At 34.1% G+C, this 24,502-nt stretch overlaps 1 pseudogene; it reads left to right on the top strand.

Annotated features, from left to right (window-relative positions):
* LOC134391666 (probable ATP-dependent RNA helicase DDX53) overlaps positions 1–13,817 on the top strand; it is a 65,313-nt pseudogene extending 51,496 nt beyond the window's left edge.
* Positions 13,818–24,502: the final 10,685 nt, after the last annotated feature.

Below are 24,502 nucleotides of genomic sequence, written 5' to 3'. Positions count from 1 at the left end.
ATATTAGTTTTTGTACCCTTTTGGGAGAAAAATAAAGAAGCACCATTTTTTTATAACATGAAATTTGTATTCTACTGCTCTGAAAAATTGGTTTCATCCCTTGATTGTTAGCGGATTTACTTCCCAAATAAAACAAAAATACATACAGTTTGTCTTAAATCCCCTTCTCGTTTCTGACATTCTCCTACTCATAGTCAGGGGACACTCCTACTGTGAATGAATATGAATTTCTTCTACTTTGTACCAATTTGAAAAGGAAAACTATTGGTAAAACTGGGCATCTCTTAACTTCTAGTATTTACTTGCCTGACCTTGCTCTTTCAGGTCACCAATACATTTGGTGACATTGATAGATGAAGTAGCAGGTGATTCCCAGGATGGATATCTTGTTCTGAATCTAATTGATTATAGCACAAAAGCCTTTTATGTTTCTTTTTCATGACCAAGAGAGAGGTAAAGAGATTATACCCTCTGCTTTCATAACATGTGGGAAATCAGTGTTTGAGGAAGCAGTCACATTGGGGGTGGCTGAATAGATAGAGAATGAAAGAATTGTTTATTTCTTCCTTTTAACTTTCTTTTTTTTTTTTGGTAAAGAACATTACTTAGATATGAGGTTGGTGGAATGCAGTATATGCTATAGAGAAAGAGTATGACCTGTCATGAGAACAGGCTCTAGAATTAGATTCCTTGGTTTAAATGATCTTCAGCTGCTTCATAGCTATGTGTCCATAGATAAGCTAACAACTCCTGGCTTCAGTTTCCTCATCTATAAAATAAGAATGACAATAGTAGCGACTTCATGGTTTATTATTAGGATTTATCCTATTAGAAAGGAAACTCAATAAGAACAGACCCTTGTCTTTTTAAGTCAATACTAATCCTAGATTAATGTCTGATTAATGCTTTGAAAAATGGTGAGTGAACAAGTTAGTTGCCATCATTATTCCTTTTTTATAAGTAAGGAAAATAAGAAACAGAAATTAACCCAGACAATAAAATGCAGAGTGAGGGTTTTAACACATATGATCTGTCTCTCGTGCCTACAGATATGTATCCCAAAGGTTAAACACCACCTATTGCAGCGTAGCACTCAAGGTGCAGCACATTCTGGTCCACTAAAAGCATTAGGCTGCTAAAACTTTTGAACTTGTCATGCTGATTTCCAGTGGCAAAGTGTTTGCCCTCCCTAGATCATCCTGTATTTTCACTGATTGTGTCGTATGTATGACTTTGTCCCTCCAAATAGATTTTGATCTTGGAAAGCCATGTGTCTTAGTATTCTTCATTATTTATCATTGATCTAATTCAAGTAGCTATGGTTTACATTTAAGAAACATTAAGTATTCACTCAGGCAGTGAATATTTATTGAGCATCAGTTATGTGTATTTTTGGATCTGGAGATACAGCAATAATCATGAAAGACAATATCCTTATTTCCAAGTAATTTATGTTTGAAGGCAGAAGATAAATAAGTAACAGACAACTATAAGACAGAGACAAGTGCAACGAAGAAAATAAAACTGAGGGGAGAGCTAGCAAGCGATGGCAGGTGGTAATATGAGTTTGATGGTGGTGGGGGTGAGGGACGGCATCTCTGAGAAGGCAGCACTTGAGGGAGGTTGGTGACATCTGAAAGAAGGAGGAGGCAGCCATGAGACAACACTGAGGCTAGAGGCAATGGCATATGGAAAGATGAGAATAAGCTTGGCATGTCTGATGAAGCAGACGGATGGCCAGTGTGGCTGGGTCATTGAAATTGGGGGACAGACAGAGGCAGGGGCCAGATTATGTGGTGTCTTGTTGGCCACAGAAAGAAGCTTTGAATTTATTTAAAGTGCAATGAAACACTATAGAAGAATGTTAAGCAACAGAGGGAAATATCTGCTTTATATTTTGAAGAATCATTCTGTTGAAAACCTAATTTTAGTTGAACAAGAGGAGAAGAGTGGAGATCCATTAGTAAGCTATTGTGGTTGTCCTGAAGAGAGGTGGTAAAACATGCTCCAGGGCAGATGTGATATAAATGGAGGACTCTCTTCCTTCCCCCCCAAACCAAACAGGATGTAATGAGAGGAGCAGCCAAGAGAATTTACTAATAAAGTGTATGTGAAAGGTGACAAAAAAGAGAAGAATTTTAGATGATTCCTAGGTTTTTGGCATGAGATTTGGGTGACAGTGGAACCATTTATGGAGGATGGGTTGCTTTGGGAAAGGACAGAGAATAAAGGAATTGATAGTTGGACCAAGTTATTAAAGAGACAGATTATAAGTACTTATTTAGTTCCTTACTTATCCACCATCTAGATCCACAAAAGATTTGAATGGGAACACATATTATAAATAATGATAAAATAGACAGAAAATAAGAGGAGAAATATAAGCAGAAGTAGAAAGTCATGCACAATGGTTGAAAAGATACATGCAGGTGATTAGACTCTAAATAGTTACTACTATTTAGCTTCAGATTTGACTCTGAGGAAAAAGAGAGTCTAGGTCTGTAGGGGATTGAATTATGCGCCCCCCCCCAAAAAAAAAACTCACCGAAGCTTGAATTGTGTCCTCCAAGTTTTATGTATTAGAAGGTTTGCCCCAACTATGGCTGTTAGGAGGGTAGAAAATCCTGTTATGGTGATTGAAGGGTGGAGCCTTGAAGAGGTGACTGGATTGTGGGACCATGCAGTAGTGAATGGATTAAAAATGGTGGTCGAGGGCTTTAAAAGAAGAGAGAAGAGAGTCTGTCTCTCTCTGCTCCGCCATTTCACAACATGATACCCCACTGTCACTGAAGTCACCACCAAAGAAGACCCTCACCAGATGTGTTACCCACACTGTAGACTTGCCAAACTCTGAAACTGTAAGCAATAAATTTTGTTTTCTTTACAAATTACCCAGTCCTGTGTATTTTGTTATAAGGAGTAGAAATGGACTAATACATAGTCAGTTACTTAATTTTCATTATCAGATAAGAGGAAGCATAACTATGCCTCAGGAGAGGCAAACTTTTTCAGGCCTTAAGTTTTAAAAGAAATTCCTCACACTGAAGCTCAGAGGAGGGTGCATGAAAGAAGGCAGTGTGAGAATTCTGATTCGATTTCCATTAAGAGTCTTCTTAGGAAAGGACTATGCTAACTCTAAAATGCCTATAGAGTAATTCAAAGAATTTAAAATTTTGTACAGCAACGACACCTGAGGATGGCCTTTCTGTGCTCCAGTTCTCCTTAACGGCTGTCCTAAATGATAATGACAGTCTTTTGTGGAAGGACCCAACAACTGGTCTCTTAGCTGGATTTAGCCATCATTATTCACTGAGGCCTCTGATAGCCAATGGTCTGCACTAGCTGCCTCCTTAACGTCTGGGGATAAACATCTTGGTTTGTTCTAACAGCCCAGAGTGATTTGGGGTCCAAATTTCCAAGGCAGACTATTTCACTTTTTCCCCCCTCCCCTCCTTCAATATTTTATCTCCTAAAAGATTCTTCCTTTCTTTGCAGGAACAACATGCAGTGACATTTGTTGATGAAGAACACAAACTTCTACAATTCTACACAAATCAGGTTATCTTAAACTTTGGGCCACATCTCAAGAAACACATGCTTATTTAAATATCTGCCTTATCTAGTAATTTTGAAAAATTTGGAAAGCAGGGTCTTTGTTTCTCTGAGATAGGTCTAGATCTATAAAAGTATTTTATCTACAATCTGTGGTTAAAGATGAAGTTAATAATAATTTGAACATGAGAATCTTCCCTTAAAATGTACTGCAGATGTAGAAAGATAACTTTACAGCAAAGAGAGCTACTCAAATTTCTAATGACATTACTTCTTATAATAAAATGTTCAATCAAATGGCATAAATATTTCAAAATGTTACCTTTCTTTTTATATATGATGGAAATGATTATAATATAAAGAAATTATGATGAGAGAGATCTACAAAATTCATGGAAATATATAGCTAGGTTTCACATCACTTAAATTTCCAAATATTAAATATTTAGAATGAGTAATACAAATATTTCACATGCTATATTATGCATAATTATAAAACCAGTACCAAAAAGAATAAAGGTGTTAGTTTTCTGACAAGAAATAAGTTTTTTTAAAGCAAGGTAATTTCACAGAAGTAAGAGGCAGTTTTGAGTTGCTGATTAAGATCATAAAAATAGTAAAAAATCATAGCATATTAATATAAGTTAACATTATCATTAAATAATATGAAAGTATATTGGTGTATGTTACTTCAAATATTCTTTTTCCCCTTTGTGGTGGTAGTCACATACTCAGTGTTTTAATATCATAAAATACAAAAAGATATTTTTGTGTGCTAATTTATTCACTTACATTAATGTTTATTGAATTTCTATGAGTAGCCCTATGTTAGAAATGACAAAGATGACTTAGAGTGCAGTTGGGAGATAGTTCAAACACAACTGACTCTAATAAAAAGGACATTTTAATAAATGTTGTAATGCAGGATCAAAAGGATAATGAGATAGCAAGAGATTCATTGCTGTTATGAACTTATGAAAAGGTCTTCTGAAGCGGAGAGAATTTTGGAAAAAGAAAGAAAGGTAACCTTTTGATAAATGGAGATGAGGAGGTTAGAAAATGATTGGAAATGTGTTTTAACATATCTCTGTTCATTACCTATTATTATTTCCAATAAATTTCAAATGTTATAAGGCAATATCAAACACTGTAAAAGTTTCCTGCTTTGACTTATTTTATATATTTATTTGTTTGTTACCAGATTGCTTGATCATTACTGCTGCTCTCGATCCAGGCAGTAGGATGCACACTCCTTGTTTACAAATTCACCTCTATTTGTCTTCTATCCTTGCTTCCTCTTCCACTGTTAAGGAGCATCAGAGAGCGAGTGTTTGGTGCTTGTTGTCAGAGGACCCGTATTTCAATTATTACCTTGAGCAAGTTAGGAAACTCCTGAGTCTGAGTTTCTTTATCTCTAAACATGGAAAAGAAGATTCTCTCTCATCCTTTTTGGGCTCTTTTCAAGCTTAAGTGAGCTAGTGTGAGGGTAGGGGCTTATCCCTGCATATATGCTTGGGGGAAAGTCTCTAAGGAAGAAGGGAGGAAATTAAAGTGTTCACACAGAAAACAATATGGCATCTCCCAATATCAGGAATTGCTATTTTTGAAGTCAACAGAACCATTGCATATTATGAATTCTCTTCACAGAGTTTAAATTACACTCTCCTTTTAACAGTATCATTGCATTTGTTCACTCATTAATTCATTTATTCACTCACTTAGCAAATTTTAATTGGTACTAAATATGAGCCATGACACATTATTAGGTACTGGGTTTAAGAAGATGAAGAATACGTACAATGTTAAATTTTATATGCAGCTGAATTATCATATAAATGTGAAGGTTCTGCTATACATCTCAGAAAGTTTACTATGCGGAGACAGGCTTTGAAAGAATTCTTACAGGATATATTCTAAGAAGAAGAGAAGTGAATTGAGGACGAGTGATAAAATATAAAAAATTAGGTTGTATAAAAAATTCAGTGAGATGTATTTTCGTCTCAATGAGAAAAGCCTAAAAACGAAAAGCATATATCCACAAAAATCTGAAAGAACAATTCCAGATAAGGCCATAGGGAGGAGAAAAGGGTGGGAAAACAGATGAGGTGTGAGCATGCTGAGGTCTTGTCATGTGCAAGGGAACAGAGAGACTGAAAGCTGTACACACTGGTGGGGGGAAATGAGCATCAGTCTTGGTTTCAAAAACAGAATGGAAATGTCTTGTATTATATTTAAACTAGAAAGAAATATTCTATCTATCCAATGGAGCCTAGAAAGGCTAACAAAGGAAACAAAAACATGGAGTGTTTAATAGATGACACAAAATTCATTGGGAGAAATAAGTTTTAGTATAATAAGAGCAAATATAATATATTAAATTTATTGATTAGAAGTCAGCCAGACTGAATTTAAATACAATATCCAGCTGTATGTTGGATAACGTAGGCACACTTTAAATGATGCAGAAAAGTTGAAAATAATGGGATAGGAAAGGACTTTCCAGGTAACTATGAGCCATGTGTTTAAGTCAAACAAACAAACAGAAAAACAAAATAAAAAATCTCCAAAAGAGACAAAGAGAAACAATAAACAATAGATCAAGAAGTTATAGAGACCAAGAATGTAACTATTTGGAAAGCAAATTGGAAGAAAAGACAATCATAAATGAGAGAAAGTGATGCTCATGGAAGAGGGAAAGGAATGGGATTGTGGATAGTATGTGTTGGAAAAAATGATACAAATTATAACGGTGTACATGAACGAATGTGATACATGCTGTGGTCGACTCTGTGGTCGACTCTGTCTCCTTGAGGTTCAAGAAAAGAAAAACAAAAGGAAGCAGATGGCAGTGGGTACCTGGAGAGACATCTAGTTAGAAGGTCATGGGAGCAATCAGGGAGCTCTTTGATAGGTATAAAAGTTGCTGTATTTTTCGGTCTAATATTTTGATGGAAAGATATCCTAATAACTACTTGGGGGAGTTATATAAACTAGTAAACAAGAGTAGGGACTTTGGTGTCTAACAGACATGGGTTTTAGTCTTGACTGCACCTTGTATTCGTGATCTTGGAGGAGGTGCTTAAGCTAAGTTTCAGTATCTTTCTTTTTAAATGTCACTAAAGACCTATATTATAGGGACAATATGAGGATGAAGTGAAATAATACAAGTACACTGTTTAGCATAGTGCTCGCCACATGATACTTTCAAGAAAGGAGCATGTTTGGAACATTTTCAGGTCTCTTTGATTTCTGTGACAACGTCCATTGCCTTTATGTTCACTTCACTACGTATATAATTGTGGATCATAACTTTATTTCTCAAAACTGTCTTGCCATTTTCCCATTGTTTTAGAAATTCACAGTTGCAGAGAAGGATGCGAGATGCCAGATTTATTTTTAGGACACCTCTTTCCTCAGTCTGGATTTAAAAAAACAAACAAAACTATTTTCTATGTGTTTGCATTCACCAAAAATTTTGCTGTAATTTATGTAAGTTCGGGTGCTTTTATCAGTGGTTTAATCTGAAACATGTGTGACCTTTCAATCTATGTCTGGAGTTCTCACTTCAGCTTAGAAGACAGTGTATTATATTTTATTGCTTTGGTTCCATTTTCACCCAGATTTTCTTTGTGTTCTAACATACCATTATACTCTTTATAAATATTCCATGAGTGATATAGTACACAGTCTGTTGTGTGTGTGCATGTATGTGTATGTGTAGATGTATGAAATCAACCTTGTTAATTATATTATCCTGTATGTTCATGTTTGTTTTTGATTATTTGAACTTGGCCTTTCAAAATTTTAATTACTCTCTCTAAATATGATAACTTCTTTCTTCACTAGAAAACAAGTTTTCTACTTTTATTTAAGGCTTGAATTTTTAAAGTAAATGTTGGTAAAAGGCCACGCAAAATGAATACATTGTGTAATGATAAATATAGTAATTATCCGGATTTGAACATCACATATTGCACACAGGTATTGATATTCAATGCTGTACCCCACAGATATGTACAATCAATTATGCTTCAATAAAAAGAAAAAAAATGCAAATGTTGATTTCACTAAGGTATATTAAAAGATAAACTTAATACTTCTGACTTTTGATCTGTTCAAGAATAAGTGTCAATAATAAGTTTCTTACACTATTGTGATTTTGCCCATTTCTCCTATTTAACAATATTTAATGAAATGTAATTTAGGGCATAAAAGTGTATACCACCTTTATGAATTTACCCTTTATTATGTTAAGATATCACTCTCTTCTAAACTACTAAACTATCTATTTGATTTTTACCTCTAATTTTTCTGGTGTTAATTTTGGAACATCTAGACTTGTGTTTTCATTTGTCTAAAATATATCTGTCCATCCTTTTCAGATTTTTGTGATACTTTGTTTTATGTACAATGTTTGTAAACAGCATCTAGTTAAATACTTTTTTTTTTTGACAGCTGGACAATACGGGGATCCAAACCCTAGACCTTGGAGTTAACAACACCGCACTCTAAGCAACTGAACTAACTGGTCAGCCCCTTACCTGAATTTTAGTTTTTGATTTAGTTCACAAATCTTTTAACATGAACTGATTATTCATTTCATACATGCAAATTTTTAAATAACTGGTATATATTCCTGTCATCTGTTTGTTTGTTTTTTAATTTTATTTTATTTTGCCAATATATGATGTGGTTGATTATTGTGGCCAATTACCAAAACCTCCCTCCTACCTCTCCCCCTCCATCCCAACAATGTCCTTTCTGCTTGCTTGTCGTATCAACTTCAAGGAATTGTACTTGTTGTGTCTTCCTCCCTCCCCCCACCCCCATTTATTTGTGTATTTATTTATTTATTTTTAGCTCCCACAAATAAGTGAGAGCATATGATATTTCTCTTTCTGTGTCTAACTCATTTCACTTAATATAATTCTCTCTAGGTCCATCCATGTCCTTGCAAATGGCAGTATTTCATTCCTTTTTATAGCAGAGTAGTACCCCATTGTGTAGATATACCACATTTTCCGTATCCACTCTCTGATGATGGACATTTGGGCTGGTTCCAACTCTTAGCTGTTGTAAATAGTGCTGCAATGAACATTGGAGAACAGGTAGACCTTCGACTTGATGATTTCCATTCCTCTGGGTATATTCCCAGCAGTGGGATAGCTGGGTCACATGGTAGATCTATCTGCAATTGTTTGAGGAACCTCCACACCATGTTCCATAGAGGCTGCACCATTTTGTAGTCCCTCCAACAATGTATGAGAGTTCCTTTTTCTCCGCAACCATGCCAGCATTTATCATTCACAGTCTTTTGGATATTAGCCATCCTAACTGTGGTGAGATGGTATCTCACTGTGGTTTTGATTTGCATTTCCCAAATGCTGAGTGATGTTGAGCATTTTTTCATGTGTCTTTTGGCCATTCATATATCTTCCTTTGAGAAATGCCTATTTAACTCTTTTGCCCATTTTTTAATTGAGTTATTTGGTATTTTGTTAGAAAGTTGTTTCAGTTCCTTGTATATTCTGGATATTAATCCTTTGTCAGAAGTATATTTTGCAAATATTTTCTCCCACTCTGTTGGTTGTCTTTTAACTCTGTTAATTGTTTCTTTTGCTGTGCAGAAGCTTTTTAGCTTGATATAATCCATTTATTTATTTTTCCTTTGGTTGCCTGTGCTTTTGGGGTCATATTCATGAAGTCTGTACCCAGTCCTACTTCCTGAAGTGTTTCTCCTATGTTTTCTTCAAGAAGTTTTATTGTTTCAGGGTGTATATTTAATTCTTTAATCCATTTTGAGTTGATTTTAGTATATGGTGAGAGGTATGGGTCTAGTTTCATTCTCCTGCATATGGATATCCATTTATCCCAGCACCATTTGATGAAGAGGCAGTCTCTTCCCCAGTGCATAGGCTTGGTGCCTTTGTCAAAGATCAGATGGCTGTAGGTGTGTGGGTTGATTTCTGGATTCTCTATTCTATTCCATTGATCAGTGTGTCTGTTTTTATACTAGTACCATGCTGTTTTGGTTATTATAGCTTTGTAGTATAGTTAAAAGTCAGGTAGTGTTATGCCTCCAGCTTTATTTTTTGTGCTCAGAATTGTTTTGGCTATGTGTGGTGTTTTGTTATTCCATATAAATGTCTGGATAGTTTATTGCATTTCTGAGAAAAATGTCATTGGAATTTTGATGGGTTTTTTGCTTTCTATTTTTCTATACTTCCCTCCCATTTGCTCCTTTAAAAATTTGTTTTATTTGCCTGTTTTCTTTAAAGTATGGTCTATGCTTTCTTTGCTTTAATGTCTTCCATTTTCTTTGGAAAGTATACTTTTTGTAAAGTTGTTTCCTTTAAATGTTCCAAAGTTATGTTTAATCTCTATTCAGCTCATTTTTAAAGTTAAGTAAAATAGTATATTTGATTGTCCCTATTTGAGAACTGGTGTTTAACTCTTACTTTCTTCTCTTTCTTCCCTCCACTTCCTTTTCAATATAACATGGAATTTTAAATGCAGAAAATTTTTATAATATTGCATAACTTTTACACTGCACGTTTTTTTCATGAATGGAATTATATTATTCTTGAAGTCTCAGCTCATGTGTCATCATCACTCCCCCACCCCCCACCTTGCCCCCTACTTAATAAAGCCTCTGGTTCTCTTATCTGGACTTAATCACTCCTTCCTCTTTTAATCTTCTACATGTGTCTTTCAGTATGTTCTCCATTGGTGTCATAACTATTTGTTTAGATATGTGTCTCCCCAAAGAATGGTGAACTTCTTGCTGATAAGAACCATGTCTTTAGTTTTGTATTTACAGAACATAGTATAATTCCCAGCATGTAGTAGAAACTCAGTAATATTTGGTAAATAAATGAAAATGTAAATGAATATGGAATTTTCACATAAAACATATAACTTTTTTGGGAACTCTCTATGGATTTTATTATCTTAAAAGCAATAAGAAAAGGTTATTAAATAAAATTTTTATGTGACCTTTTCTCAGCTTCTGAAAACTCTTCAGTTACTTACAGTCTATATAACAGTGATGTGAATATTATTTAACTTTACCTAACTAGTAATGGTAAAGGACTAGAGCCTGAAAGATACAGTGTTTGCTCTTAAAGGGCATTCAATCAGTGAATCATCAGTATGTTCAACATTTAGTACGTGCCTACAATATGCTAAACTCTGGTACACAATTTGTCTTAGAATTAGAAAGGGTTCTGAGATGTTACCACGAAACAAAGATAGCTGTAAGATTGATCAGGCTTAAAATCTTGATATAAGTTTATTAAGGTCCAAAGATAAACTTCTCTGAAAATATTCAAGTGACTCAAATTCTTTATTTCTCTAATCTCCAGCCTTGAGATTAGCCCAATAGAAGAAGATTATCCACAGTTTTGTTGTCAATTCATTTTGTCTAAAATTAATTGATCATGCATTCTAGGTACAAGTCATGTTGCTAGGCACTGTGGAGAAGTCCCATACATTTAAACCACTTTCAGAAGTTTTATATTGTTGGATACTGGTCACACAAATTCTGCTCTCTGATTAATATTTATTTTGCTTAGTAATTTACATAAATTCTTAGTATATGTTTATTCTGATGACAATTTTTTCTTTTATTCCAGATGGGAGGTGATATATGGATGAAGGAATTTCAGATAATTCAGATTTGAGTTTAATGCATTAACTTTATTTTCTAATTGAGCTGCTGCACAAGTGAGGTGTTTTCTAAGCAAATAAAGCAGGACACTTGTGTCCCTTGATACCTTGTGCTCCAGTTTCAAACACAGTACAACTGCTGTGGATGCCTCTATCACCAAAAGTGAGAATTCCCTCCCTAAAGTTATTAGTGTTAGTGACACCATTTATGACTCCAGGCATACCACTCATTGGTAATGTCCTATTTTTACTCCTAAGGAAAATAAACTCATTGATTTCTAGAATGCACCCAAATGATGGACAAGTGTTCAAACCTATGTTTGTCAAAACAGATAGGAAATTTTTATAAGAACAATCTCATTTCAAAAGTAAATAATGTATTGGAGCATTATAATTCTACATATTAAATGTAAATATCACAAAAATACATACATGTGTATACACACATGCATGAATGTATATATGTATATGATAAAGAGAAAATACAGAGTCATTAGCTCCTGTTTGTATCACATTTATTATGCAAGTTACTTGTAATATACTAATACAAAAAAATAAAACTTTGAAATCAAAATTTTAATAAATAAATACAGGGAAAAGTAGTATAGAATGAGTTTTCTCATCCACACCTTCCCAAATTCCTAATTAACTTCATTGGTATCAGTTGACCCATCTTCCCTTCCCCACTCCTCTCTACCAAATTGTAAGGCTTTGAAATTCTACTCTCCCTAAAGAAGGAGGTGATACCCTTTGTTTACATGCTTCCTTAGCTAGGTGAGACAGGTTTTTCTTTCTCTCTTTTGTTTACACACTGAATCCAAGGCACTAGAGTTTTCACAGTCATTCACTTGTCTTAAAATTTTCCTAACTCGTACCTTCTCATGTCAATTTGAAACTTTTCTTTTTTATAATACAAGTGTATTAAAATGTTTCAAATCACATGGCTAATGATATATCAAATGTGGAAAGTTCCTTTACCTGTCACTTTGTCTCCTTAAGAGAACACTGTAGGGGCTATAAGGGAATATCTTGTTAAGAGGAAATAGTTAAAACTATGCTTCAGTATGTCTTTAGCAGAAGCAATTTTCTTGTTCCCTTGAATTCAGAGAATAGGGTCGCATGGGGAGGGGGCCAGTTTGTCTGGTTTACTCTCCAATCCCCAATCCTTAGTGAAGGGCTTAGACTGAGAAGACCAAGTAAATGTTGAAGAAATATTTGTTGCACGGCTTCATTAAAGAATGAAGTGGTTAGGAAGGAGGATTAGATAATTTTATAATGGGTTCCCCACTCATTGTGGAATTATGTATTCCTATACTAAATAATTTTCATGCTTAGAGATATTATACATCTTTGCTGGATAAAAAGATATCTATGTTAATAAATTTATATATGTAACTTAAAAATTAAATGTGGAAGCTTTAACAAATTAGATAAAATTTTATTTTTTTAATTAAAAAATGTTTTGTATGAATATTTCTTTTATTCTAAGTGTTTTGCGTGCTTCACAGAAACATGCACAATCCGAGAGTATAAATTACTTCCTTATGCCTGGGTTTATTCATCTTGATTGTCAACCGATATCTAGAGAACAAAGGAATGGACCTGACATGTTAGTCCTCACTCCAATCAGAGAATTAACTCTTCATGTGGAAGCTGAATGTTCTAAATATTCATATAAAGGTCTTAAAAGTATTTGTATATATGGTGGTGGAAAGAGAGAAGGACAAATCCAAGGCATTACCAAAGGTGTGGATATCATTATTGCAACTCCTGGAAGACTGAATGACCTGCAAATGAATAAGTTTGTTAACCTACGAAGCATAACCTACTTGGTCTTAGATGAGGCAGATAAAATGCTAGATCTGGGGTCTGAGCACCAGATTAAGAAAATTTTGTTAGATGTGCACCCAGATGGGCAGACTGTTATGACAAGTGCATCTTGGTCAAATTCTGTTTGTAGACTTGCACACTCTTATTTGAAAGAGCCTATGATTGTTTTTGTTGGCAATCTGGATCTAGCTGCTGTAAATACAGTGAAGAAAAATATAATTGTTACCACAGAAGCAGAAAAATGAGCTCTTATCCAAGAATTTCTAGAGAATATGTCACCCAAAGACAAAGTCATAGTGTTTGTCGGCCGAAAACTTGTTGTTGATGACTTATCAAGTGATTTAGGTATCCAAGGTATACCTGTGCAGTCACTACATGGTGACAGAGAGCAATGTGATCGGGAGGAAGCATTAGAAGACTTGAAAAGTGGAAAAGTGAAGATATTGATTACAACTGATTTAGCATCCTGAGGCCTTAATGTTAATGATATCACACACGTATATAATTATGATTTCCCATGGAACATTGAAGAATATATCCACAGAGTAGGGTGTACTGGAAAAGCAGGAAAGACTGGAACATCAATTACCCTTATCACTCAAGATAATTCAAAGATTGCCAATGAATTGATTCAAATTCTGAAAAGAGCAAATCAGAGTGTCCCAGAAGATCTTGTAGTGATGGCCATGCAATACAACTTCCATAAAGAAAAAATGGTCACAGAAAAAAGAGCAGAAAAATCTTGAGGAAAACCCAAGACATTTTAGTTATGTTTACTTTGAAAAGCTGTACCAGCTACTGGAAGATTTAAGGCATGTGGAACGTGTACAGTATTCAAGATACATAAGAAAGTTATTGGAAACATACTGGCAGTTTGAAGACATAACCAATTCTTAAAAACTCTAAGCTTTCAATATTGTGTATATTCTTTATTAAAAAAATTTTTAATGAAAAAAGAAAGTTTGTAGCTCCATTTATAACAATATTTAAAAATAAATACATTATAAATTTGTTATTATTGTCTGAACAAACTCAAATATAATTTTTAAACTTCTGCTTCCAACCCAGATGAAGAAAAGGTGACTGGATTCACTCTCCCTTGTCAAGTAACTAGAAAACAGGGTGAAATACACGTGGAACACTGAGCATCAGGCAGTGATGGACAATGACCCTGGAGAGATAGGAAACTAAGGTGTGAGTCCTATGATTGCCTCAGCTTACTGCCTTGGGAGAGCTTCTAGGCCATGGTACAAATAGAGAGAACCCAGACAGGGCTTGGGGACTCCCTGAGATGGGGAGGTGGAGCTGGAAATATGGGGAAGGGAGGGAGACAGGGTGGCAGAGGACAGAAGGTTGTATGGAGAGAAAAAGTTTGGAAAACTGAGAAGAGTGCCATTTGAATATTTAGTGTACTGATAGGCACATGTGTGCAAAGAAAATACCTGAGGTTGGGGAAGAACTATTTGAGAGTATTAGTGGAAAGAGTGCCTGGCACTTGCACAGGGTTGTGGATAGTACCTAACACTTGGACTCAAAACCCGCATAATTCACAGGGCATTGGGTAGACAACTCGGAAGGTTGTTGCTTCATTAAAGGGAAATAATTAGCCTTATATTACATGCTGTTCTGATTTCAGCTGGTGCATCTTAGAAGAAATACTCAAAAAGATCAAGATGTTTCCAAGTAATTTAGTTGCATCCCAGAACAAAGTTTAAAAATATTTATAGAAAAATAAAAATATTCTATACCTGACATGGTAAAATTAATAATGCCTGGCATCAATCAGAGATTACCAGGCATGCATAAAAGCAGGAAATACTATCAATAATAGTAGAGAAAAATCAATTAGTCAAAAGTAACCCAGCAGTCAATGTCATTAAGACAGTTATTATAATTGTATTATATATGTTTAAAAAGTTTAGCAGGGACCTGAAAGATACAAAAATATCCAAACTGAACTTCTAGAGAGTAAAATTACAATTTCTAAGATGAAAAATACACTGGGTAGAATGAACAGATTATACTCTGGGTAGAATGAAAAGATTAGACATTGCAGAGGAAAGATTAGTGAGCTTGAAAATATAGTAATAGAAACTATCCAAAATGAAACATAGGGCTAAAAAAAATAAAAAGTAATTGAATAGGATGTTGTTAAACTATGGGACAACTTTAAGCAGCATAATATATGTGTAATTGGAATCCCTGAAGTGGAAGAGGCAGAACAAATATTTAAAGAAATGGTGGCTGAAAAGTTCCCAAATTTGATGAAAACTATAATTATACACATCCATAAAGCACAATGAATTCTGTTTTAAACACAGAAATATGAAGAAAAGTCTACATCTGGATACATTATAATGAAATTGTTCAACACCAATGATCAAGACGAAATCCTAAAAATAGCAAAGGGAAAAAAGACATGTTACATAAAAAAAAAAAGTTATAAGGATGACAGCAGATTTTTCTGGAAACAATGCAAGTCAGTGGAGGAACTGAATAACTGCAAGGGAAAATAGACAAAACCACAATGATATGTCAAGATTTCAGTAACCTCACTCAGTATTTGATCCAGAAAGTCAAAAAAAAAAAAAAAAAAGCATAAAACAGTGTAGAAGCCTTGAAGAATACTATCACACTTTGACCTAGTTGACATTTATAGAACACTCCACCAAAGAATAAACATTCTTTCCAAGTGCACACAGAACATTTATCAAAATAGACAGTATTCTGGGCCATAAAACAAGTCTCAATAAATTTAGAAAGTTATCTGAAAAATTCTCAGATATTTGGAAATCATATAACAGACTTCAAAATAATTCATGGGTCAAGGAAGAAATAAAAAGTGAAATCAGAAATTATTTTGAATCGAGTGAAAATAGGACATATCAAAATTAAATGCTACCACCTTAATAAACTAGAAAAAGGAAGAGCAAATTAAACCCAAAGTAAACAGATAAAGAAAACAGTAAAAGTCATAATGTGATTTTATTGAAATAGGAAACAGAAAAACAAAAGCGAAAAATCAGTGAAAGCAGAAGCTGGCTTTTTGATAAAACCAAGAAAATTGATAAGCCTTTATAGTCCCAGTGATTAAGAAAAAAGGGAGAAGACACAAATTACCTATATAAAGAATAAGAGAAATGATGTCACTACCTATTCTACAAATATTAAAAGGATAACTGTATAGGAATAAATTCAACACGTTAGATAAAATGAACAAATTTCATGAAAGACACAAACCGCCAAAGTTCACTCAAAGAAATTGAACTTGTAGTTAAAAATTACTCCAAAACAAAATTCCAGGTCCAGATGCCTTAACTAGTGAATTCTACCAAATATTTAAGGCTGAATTAATAAAGTTTTAAACAAGGTCTTCCAGAAAATTTAAGAGGAGAGAATACTTCCCAGCTTATTTTATGAGGCTATTATTATCCTAATTCCAAAACCAGACAAAATTATCACAAGGATAAAAACACTACACATCATTATCCCCCAGGAGCTTAGATGAAAAATTCTAAAGATTTTTTAAACAAATCAAACCTAATAATTTATAAAAAGGAAATGCATCATCACTAAGTAGGATTTATCACAGAAATACAGTGTTGGTTTAACATCTGAAAATCAATGCATGTAATTTGTTAATTATCTCATTATATGCAGAAAAAACATTTGACAGAATCCAACATTGATTTTTGATAAAAACTGTCATCAAGCTAAGAATAAAAGAGCTTCCTTAATCTGCTAAAAAGCATGAATGAAAAATCTTCAGCTGATATCATAACAATGAAAGACTGAATAATTTCCCCTTACGATCAGAAGCAAGACAAATATTTCTACTCTTACTATTTCTATTCAGTATTGCTCTATCGGTTCTAGCTAATGTAGTAAGGCAAGAAAAAGAAACAAAAGAGAGCTAGATTGTAAAGGAGGAGGTAGAACTGTCTTTACTCCCAAATGATATAATTGTCTAGGTAGAGGGTTTGATGGAGTCTACCAAAAAATCTACTAGAGGTAATAGATAAGTTTAGTGAGGTTGTATGTTACAAGATTAACACACAAAAATAAATTATATTTCAATGTGCCAGTAACTAACAACCAGGTATTTAAATTAAGAAAACATTATGGTTTATGATAGCAGCAAAATATGAAATACTAAGGCATAAATCTAACAATAATGTACATGATCTGTACACTGAAAACTACGTGCTAATGATAAAACAAAGGAAAAAAGTCTTCAATAAATGGAGAGGTATACCATATTAATGGGCCAGGAGACTCACTATTGCTATGATGTCAATTCTCCTCAAATTGACCTGTAAATACAATGTAATCCCAATCAAAACTCCACCAGACCACTTTTTTTAGAAATTGGCAAGCTGATGGTAAAATTCATATGGACATGTAAAGGACCTAGAATTGCTCAACAACTTTTAAAAACAAGAACACAGTGGCTGGACTTAAACTACCTGATTTCAAGATTTATTACAAAGCAGTAAGTCAAGACAGTATGGTATTAGTGTCAAGACATACATAGATCAACGGAACAGAATAGAGGGTCCAGAAAGACCCATGCATATAGGGACAATTAATTTTCAATAAAGATGCAAAGGCAATCCAATGGAAAAAGAATAATATTTCTAACAAAATGTGCTGGAACAATGGATATGTGTATGCTCATACTAGTGGCCGAATTAAAACAGAAAACAAAAACCAAAAAACTCAAAATGGATTATAGCTCTAAAAGTAAAACCTAAAACTATAACTCTTCTAAAAGAAAACAAAATTTTTGTAACTTTGAGCTAGGCAAATTTCTTAGATACCACACTTAAAGCAAAATCTGTACAAGAAAACATTGAGAAATTGGACTTCATCAAAATTAAAAACTTCTGGTCTTTGACACTGTTATAAAATGAATGAAAAGACGAACTACGGACTGGGAGAACATATTTACCAAACATATTTCTGGTAAAGAATTTGTGTTCAGAATATATAAAAAAAGTCTCAATCCTTAATAGTAAGAAAAAAAAATCCAATAAAAATAGACAAACTATTTTAAACAGATACTTCGCCAAAGAAGATAATACAGATGGCAAACAAGGACACGGTAAGACCCTTGATATCAGCAGTCATTAGGAAAATGTAAATCAAACTCAAAACAAGGTTACAGTATCAGAATGTATCAGAATGGCAAAAATTAAAAGGATTGACCTCACCAAGCATTGGCAGGATGTGGTAGGAATGCACTTAGGAAGACAGTTTGGCAGTTTCTAAAAAAGTTAAAATGAATAGCTACCATATGATGCAGACATTCCATTCCTAGGAATTTATCACAGAGAAGAAAGCATATGTCCAAATATCTTTTATTTTTATGTTTTATATGTTTATGTTTTTTTCAGTATATTTATGGTTTTTTAATTAATTAATTTATTTTTCTTACCAGCTGTAACTGGTAAAAGTTTTTTAGTTTGTGTCTAGAAACTAGAAACAAATTGAACCACAGATAAATGGATAAACAAATTGTAGTGTATTTATATAATAAAAGACTACTCAGCAATAAAACAATACTAACTATTGATAAATACAAGGACATTTATGAACATAGATGAATCTTGAAATAATTGTGCTAAGTCAGTGAAATCAAGCAGGAAAGGGTAGTTATATAGTACATACTATATGTAGTGTACATACTGTACCATAGGATTCTATTTATAGAAAACTCTAGAATTAGTTAAATTTAGCAAGTTAAGTGTTGTTTTGAATACAATATTTCATTTATAAAATTTATTCTGGAAACTGGGAATCTCTATAATGCCTTTGTAAAGAAATGCATGATATTGATCTTATTTTGTAACATTATAAAAACTAATTATTTGGGATTTTAGATATTTTAAACTGTCCTGAAATAGTATTAAATCTTCTGGGAATCTTTGACTAAAATTTAAAAATATGAAATTCAAAATAGATTTTTCTTTTTAACTTTCTCACAAAGTGAGTTTATTCCTCTGGCTTAAATTAGATGTTTGGCTTGAAAATGTCCAGCAAAGTTTATACGAGAAAGTATATAAAATATAACTTCAGAAAGCTGTAAAAAAAAATACAACATATTTTATCCTTTTGTTCTGAAGGAACCACAATGAAGAAAATGCGACCTCCGTAGTTCCACCATCTGTGAACACTGTGAGTCACAAATGTGTTGTGGGAAGCAAGTCTCACTCCTCAGCAGCTATAGTGACTTGTCTAGGTAGGAAGCATGTTCTGACAATAGAAAGCTCTTCTGGGGATGTTTGCAAAGTGGGGTTTCATTTTGATATCAGCCTCTACATAATTTTAAAATATTTTAAACCAGATTTTATGGTATTTTGATTTTTAAATGAAGAATAACTTCATTCAAATGTTTATCAGGGGTGAACCCATTCCTGAGGGGCCCAACATATCCCAATGCATGACTTATTAGAGGTCATCAAGATGCCTGGTACCTGAAACTCAAAGAGGACATCTTGGCATGCATTCCATACCCACATCAGTGTTTTCTGCTGAGGTCATTGCACACATGGATTCTTCCTGAAGTTTGAGGTCAATAAGGAGGATTTATTACGGTCCGTATCTCCCCCCTTGTTGTCTCACTGTGACATTTTTTCAACTTTTTGATTTCTCAATAAACTTGTTATTGGCTTTATGTATTTATTTATTTGTTTTGGACTGATAGTTGGTACAGAAAGCATCCAGGTAAGAAATAAACATGAAGAAATATGTGTAAGCATTGACAGTAAAGATGAACACAATGCAAAAATGTTCTTTAAAAATATCTATAATGTTGGGCTGAAGTTAGGAAAAATTTTTACAGTTAATACAGACTATTTTTCCAAATATCCAAATGTTCTTGTTCTGTTCACAGTATCTGGCTAATGGGTATAATAGCCAATTCAAAATGGTGATCATTACAGTGTTTAAATTCTAAACATAGTCTCAAACTAAAAACAAAAGGACAAATTTCATAATAGATAAATGAGTGTTGGCCAGAAAGAAAAAAGACTCTCAATTTGATTTTGTGGATTAGGTTTTGAACATCAGAATGATTTCCTTAATTCATGCTTAAGACACAAATGGTCAACAGGTTTTTTTGTTTGTTTGTTTTGTTTCTTGGTATGTTGAAAAAAATGTAACATCTAAATTTAATATGGTAATACTATATTTGATTGTATGGATTTGGTTAAATAATGCTTGTGATAAATTAGTCGTGAGCTAGTCTTGGCAGTGAAAGTCAGTCTCACTCACCAATTATTGTTGTTGCTATCTATGAGATTCTTTTAAAACCATTAAAGGAAAAAAAAAAAGATGATTGATATTCACAGAAAAGATGTTTTTCTTTCTTTTTCTTTTTTTTTTTACAAGTTTCAATTTTGCTGAATTAGAGCAGCATGTGTAATTGTGTTTTTTGCCATTCATTTGAGTAAACTTCCACAATTGTACAACACAGAGATCACAGAACACATCTTCAAAGCTAATTAAATCAGCATGATGGGCTCCTACAGCTGCTCGCTTTGTGTCTATGGCTTTCCAGTGCGTGAACCAAATGTGTGGCACTGGGATAATAAACCTCTTGCTATTTCCACCACCGTAACTTTCCCTCCTCTACAGATCTTTACTTATTTACCATCAAGCTGATTATCATCTATTTTTGCTCTGTGTTATAGTCCACATTTTATACATTTTGAAGAACATGTTTTAGTAAGGCAACCATTTTGTTTTCTTGAGCATTGTTTTATCCACTTTGATACAATAATTAGCCTAATTCTTTCACAGTAAATGGAGTAAGACTTTTCTGCTAAAACTATGTTCTGAAGAAAGAATATGATTGTTAGCATTTTAAATTGTTTTCATATCAGTTCTCAATTGCCAAACCACAAGTATTTATTTTATGTTTATTATTTTATTGGTATCTCTACAATAATCCTGTGAGGTATTATTATCTACAATTATCAAAAAAGAAGTGACTTCAGGGCGGAGAGAGCTGAGATTAACATATAGTTCTTTTGCTTTCTACCTTAGCAGAATATTGGCTTTGGAAAATAATTGGGGTCTTTTAATTGAGGGAATGGACTACATTTTACTGGCTTTAAATAATTCCTTTTTATATCTATAGGCCAGATATCTGAACAACTTATGGTCAAGTTTTTTGTTTTTTGTTTTGGCAACAACGAAGTTGCCTTCCTTGTGAGAAGAGAATAAAAAGATTGGGTCATCTTGACTTATTTCTTTCAGGAGTAAAAATATTCCTCAGTTATACACATGTAATATTTGATTTCTTCACTCTTGTCCTTAAAAGTAGAGCTGTCAGAACACCCCATGTAATTAAAGGAAGAGCAATTTGCTTGTGATAGATAAAAGGTAAGTTGTTACCCATCCACTTTTGGTGAGCTCTTTTTGTCCTTTTAAAGGGGTGCTGTCCTGTAACCACACATACATAACACATCACGTACACACATGCACACACAGACACTTGCCAAAGACAGAGCTGGGGTGGGGCACAAGCCTCAAGTTTCATGGAAGTGTTTTCTATTTCAGAGCAGAGAAGTCCCATTCTTCTAACCATCTGGCTCCTATTAGTGCAGGTCCTGCTGTCAGCATTTTGCTTAAACAAGGAGAGGCTCTGCCGATGTCACCCTAGGGAGGATCATTATTTAATGGCTGGATTGGTTTAAGTTTTATTTATCTGGTAGTACAAAATGGTAGCACAAATAAATGCTTTGTGAGAGAAATGATTCATTTTCAGAGTTAAATCATATTCACTTAAATATAACTTCATTGTTCATTTCCATCATAGTCTTTATAAACTGAAGCAATCTTAGTAGACTGTCAAAGGAACATAAGGACCACCAGAGAGTATCACTCTAACAAATTTTGTTCAGATACTCCTTTTCTTTGGTCAGAATTGATCCATTTTGTAGTTCCCTGTCCATCATTATGGGAAATAGTACGATGTGCTGATTAAGAACTTGGACTCTGGAACACCAGACAACCTGGATTTGAATCCTTTCACTTACCTGCTGTGTGATTTTGAACAACTCACTTTACCTGTCTGTGCCTTCGAATCTTCATCTGTAAAATGGAGATCCTAATAATGCCTCCGTCATATGTCCTTGTGAGAATTAAATGAATTCATATACATTTAATGTTTAAACAGTGTCTAGCACATAGTGCTCACTAATTGTAAGCTGCTGTTTATCATAAGGATACAAAAAAATGACTTTAATGTTCCCTTTGAAATGTATTTAATAAAATTTCACCAAAGAAATTTTTTTGATTTAATTATTGTTAGAGTTACAAAGTATTTTCTATGTATTTAAAAAAAAAACATGCAAATCCTTCTTAAGGCAATTCTTGTAACTGGATATTTTGAGACCAAGAAGGAAGTCAGGTTACTTTTAACTAGACCCACTGGGGTTAGATGTAAATTCATTTCAAATTCTTTCAGAGAATTCTACTTCCTGTCTTTTTAGTTATTCTCTTCATACTTCGAAGAGAATATTCCCTCAGGGGTAGGGAGAAGAATTTTAATCACCATCTTCTCCATTTCCTTACCCTGATTTTATTTGGCCAGCAGAGATCTCCCGGGAATCTCAGTCAGTACCTGCCTCTCTCCCTCTGTTTCTGTCTCTGTCTCTTTCTCACCTTCCCTCCGTTGCTCTGCCTGTCTCTCCTGTCCTCCTTTCTGCCTCCCTCAGCTGCCCATAAAGCCCTTTCTTCTTTTTGTTCATTTACTCATCCTTTAAGACTCAGCCCAATTTTCACTTCCTACAAAAAACTTTCATAGATCTTCCAGAAAGTGTTGATTTTTCCCTTCTCTGTGTACTCACCACATTTTGCTCATTATGACTCATTATATTGCAATTGTTATTTAATAAGTTTGTTTACCATGCTTGACTGTGACTTTTTGTGGTTGGTATGTGTGAGAATACCAACCACATTGCCTCTGTATTGCCAACATCCAGCACAGTGTCCACTATACATATTGGTTGTATAGATGAATCGTGTAGCATATGTGCATCTGGATTTGGGCACAGTTATTCCTAGATGTAACTGAAGATGTCTTTTCAATAAGCATCATTTGTTCGGTACCAAGGAACCCCATCTCCTCAATTGTCTTTAAAATTGGCTTGCTGCTGGCATCTGTAATTCTCTATTAGGGATCACTTAAAGGGCTTGGTACATTTTTCTCTGGTTAAGACATTATTCTGTCTAGGATGAGTAAAAAATAATAAACCATAAACCAACAAGCCTATTAAAGAATTAGTTTATCTGAGAGTGAAGAGATTGATAAACAGAAATGATAAATTGTGATTTCAATAGGATCTAGTGTGTGTATTACTACAGGGGACATTGATCAATAAGAGAGGGAGCTGGAACCTTGAAAACTGGCATGGAAGGGAGTCCAAAAGTTGACAGGTATCCCAAAAGCCAACTTGGCTTATGGTACAATTCAGCTGAGATTTGGCTTGACTGAGTCACAGTGCTCAGAAAAGGGGGAGCTCCAGGTAAACATTTTGTCTGAGCCTGAGTGAAGCTCTCCATCTCCTTTACGAAGAGGTAGAAAACCAGTGTCCTTTTGTTAGAGCTCACTGGGCTCACTGCAGTTATGCAGAATAGGCACTGCCTACTCTTAGCAAAATAAATGAAGTTCAGTAGTAGATTCAAAGAAAAAAAAAATCAATCCAAAGCAGACACTCTGACTTGTTATTTCTTGATTCTTTGCTCAGTAGAGCTGCTCAGAAAGTTAATCTATCCACACGCAATTCATCACATGTGTTTATATTTCAAAAAGTTGTAGAGAGATGGAAATTATTGGCTTTACAAACCCTGTCTGTCTAACTATTAAATCATTTGCAGACTTTCAAACAGCATTCACTTTGGAGGGGTCGGAAGGTCCTAGAACCACACTACCCCCATTTTCTCCACTGGAAAAAATTATTGACATATGAAAAACAGGTATTTAAATAAGCTATCTGATTTTTAAAGAATGACTCCAGGCATTTTAAGCCATATGTGCTATTGGGTAGGGTACCTCACACATAACTTTTGGATCCACACAGTGTTCAAAGTATTTTCTGGCTGGAATTAGTCACATTTGGAAACTCCCTGAATAGTTTTAAATGAGTACTTTATTATTCTATCATTCCATAGTTAATTTTTATAGCACTAACTGCAGCATCTTCTGGTTTACTCCTTTCCCACCCCCTTCCACAGATAAAAGATTGTCTTTACCTCTTCATTATCTGATCCATCACAGCAAGAATTAATTTACTTCAAGTGCCATTTTCTATGCTATATTTTTTTTATTTTTATACACATACAGTGGCTCCTCCTTTATATTAAGTCCCCACTTTAATTTTGTATTTCAAGACCTTCTACTTGTTCTCAACACTGCAGACTACCCTCTGAGCCATATACTATC

The sequence above is a fragment of the Cynocephalus volans genome, chromosome 12, assembly GCF_027409185.1.
Source record: "Cynocephalus volans isolate mCynVol1 chromosome 12, mCynVol1.pri, whole genome shotgun sequence".
NCBI lineage: Eukaryota > Metazoa > Chordata > Mammalia > Dermoptera > Cynocephalidae > Cynocephalus > Cynocephalus volans.
Note: the sequence above shows the minus strand (reverse complement) of the source record. Positions and strands in the feature narration are given on the sequence as shown.